This window comes from Coturnix japonica, chromosome 27, assembly GCF_054131305.1.
Source record: "Coturnix japonica strain WE chromosome 27, WE-NBRP24, whole genome shotgun sequence".
NCBI classification, from domain to species: Eukaryota; Metazoa; Chordata; class Aves; order Galliformes; family Phasianidae; genus Coturnix; species Coturnix japonica.
Window position 1 is genome coordinate 5,959,961 of NC_140689.1, and position 2,540 is coordinate 5,962,500.

The 2,540-nt window shown below is 57.3% G+C and overlaps 1 long non-coding RNA gene across 1 annotated transcript; it reads left to right on the forward strand.

The window, feature by feature from the left end:
* The first annotated feature begins 236 nt into the window (after positions 1 to 236).
* LOC146756405 (uncharacterized) lies at positions 237 to 611 on the forward strand. The gene is made up of 3 exons (XR_014937443.1): positions 237 to 311; positions 403 to 474; positions 582 to 611. It is a non-coding gene; the product is annotated as an uncharacterized LOC146756405 (long non-coding RNA).
* The last annotated feature ends 1,929 nt before the right edge of the window (positions 612 to 2,540 follow it).

A 2,540-nucleotide genomic window follows, 5' to 3' on the forward strand; every position in this document is an offset into this window, starting at 1 on the left:
CCATTCCCCCCATATCACCCCAGTTCATCCCAGTTCCCCCCCAAGTCACTCTCAGACCCCTCCAGTCCCCCCAATTCTCCCCCATTCACCTCAATTCACTTCACATCACCCCAGTCCCCCCCAAAGTCACTCTCATATCCCCCAATCCCCCCCCATTCACCCCAGTTCATCCCAGTTTCCCCCAGTCCATCCCCAGTTGCCCCCATTTCACCCCATTTCCCCCCCCAGCCCACCACCCCCTCCCAGCCTGCAGCCCCTCTGTGCCCTGTGGACGCCGATGGGGACCCGGCCTCACCCAGCTGCACCCCCAGGTCAGACCCCCCCCCCCCACCAGAACCCAGAGCTCATTTTGGGCTTAAAAAGCCCCAGATTGGTGCCAATTTCACCCCCTTTGACTCCCAGGAATGAGGTGGCACCAGGTGAGGATGCGTCTGCGGTGCTGGGGGGGCTGATCCTCGAGCTGTCCAACCTCAAGTGAGTGCTGGGGGGGGGTTAGGGTTAGGGTCCCATTGGCACTTATGGGGTCTCACTGTCCCCTATGGGGTCTCACTGTCCCCTATGGGGTCTCATTGTCCCTGCAGCCGCCGTGTGATGAGCGCCCATCGTGCCCTATAGGGGTCTCACTATCCCCTATGGGATCTCACTGTCCCTTATGGGGACTCTCATTGCCCCTGTGGGGTCTCATTGGTCTCTGTGGGGTCCCATTGTTCCCTATGAGGTCTCATTGGTCTCTATGGGGTCTCATTATCCCCTATGGGGTCCCATTATCCTACAGCCGCCGTGTGATGAGCGCCCATCGTGCCGTGGTGTTGCTGCTGCGTCTGCATCGTGAGCGGAGCCGGGGGGTGAACAACAGCAGGAGGAGGAGGAGGAAGATGGAGGGGGACGAGCCAGGATGAAGCTGCAGCTGTGAGTGGGGCTTTATTGGGGAAAAAAAGCCCATAATGGTGCAATAAACACACGAGTGTGAGCAGGGCTGGAACAACACAACTACACAATAACACAACAACGCAACAGGGAACGGCTGCTGAGCTCTGCTCCTGGTGCAAAGTGGTGGTGTAAAGCTGATGGTGCACAAATGATGGTGCAAAGTGGTGGTGCACAACTGAAGGTGCAAAGGGATGCTGCAAAGTGATGGTGCACAAGTGATAGTGTACAAATGATGGTACAAAGTAGTGGTGCAAATGATGGTGCAAAGGTATGGTGCACAAGTGATGATGCACAACTGAAGGTGTAAAGTGGTGATGTAAAGTGATGGTGTAAAGATGATGGTGCACGAGTGGTGGTGCAAAGCTGATGGTGTACAAATGATGGTGCACAAGTGATAGTGCACTAATGATGGTGCACAGTTGGTGCCCAGCTGCTGCCTTCTGTCCCACGTTGCGCTCAGCACAGCCTGGGGATGACACAGAGTGCGTTATTAGTAATAGTAATTAGTAATTACGGCCGTAATTAACATCATCACCACCACAACTGCCCCGACACACACAGTACAATATGTGGGGGCCAACCCCATAACCCTTATAGCCCATAACCCCTTATAACCCCCATAACCCCACAACCCGAAACCCCGATAACCCCATACCCCTATAACCCCATAACCCCATAGCCAACCCCATAACCCCATAAATAACCCCATAACCCCATAAATAACCCCATAAAAAACCTCATAACTCCATAAATAACCCCATAACCCCCACAAACCCCATAAATAACTCGATAACTCACAACCCCATCACCTACTAACCCCTATAACCCCATACCCCATTACCTGCTATCAGTCACCGCCGTCCCTGGTGTCCCTGTGCTCTCGGTGCATACACAGAGCGATATGACGCCAGGGTGAGCGGGCAGAACCTCCTGGTGTGCGTGTTGTCCCGCGTGGCGCCGCACTGCAGACACACGTAGCGCCGCAGGATGGGGCACAGCACACGGCCACGCGCGTCCTTCAGAGCGTGGCTGCTCCACACCGCGCGGGACTCCCCGTTACAGCGGCAGAACGGGCAGAACGGGGACGGGAAACGGGGGCGGGCTGATAAGGGGGGGCAGGCCGACAGGGGGCACTGTGGTGGTGCGATAGTGGGTCGTGATAGTGAGAAGGAGGGCCTTGGTGGTGATAGGGGGGGACATGGTGATAAGGGGGGATGGGGGGGTGGGGGTGTCCTGCTGATAAGGGAGGTCCTGCTGATGCTGTGCTGAGCTGTGTTGACACCGACACACCTGGGGACACACACAGACATGGTGGAACATGGCAAATGGCGACCCCAGTGACACTGACCCCAGGTGACCCCCCGGTCACATTGAACCCCCCTGCCGTTGCCCCCCCCGCCCCCCATTCCCATACCTGCCGTCCCGGTTTGGTCCGCTTGGTTCTGTCCCGTCCCGGCTCGGTCCGTTCCGTTCTGTCCTGTCCCAGTTTGGTCCGGTCCTATGGTTCCATTCCCGCAGCAGAGCCCTCAGCAGGGCCGGCAGCCCCATGGAGTCGCACCACGGCTCCCATATAGGGCCGTGATCCCTTATAGGGCCCTGATCCCATAGGG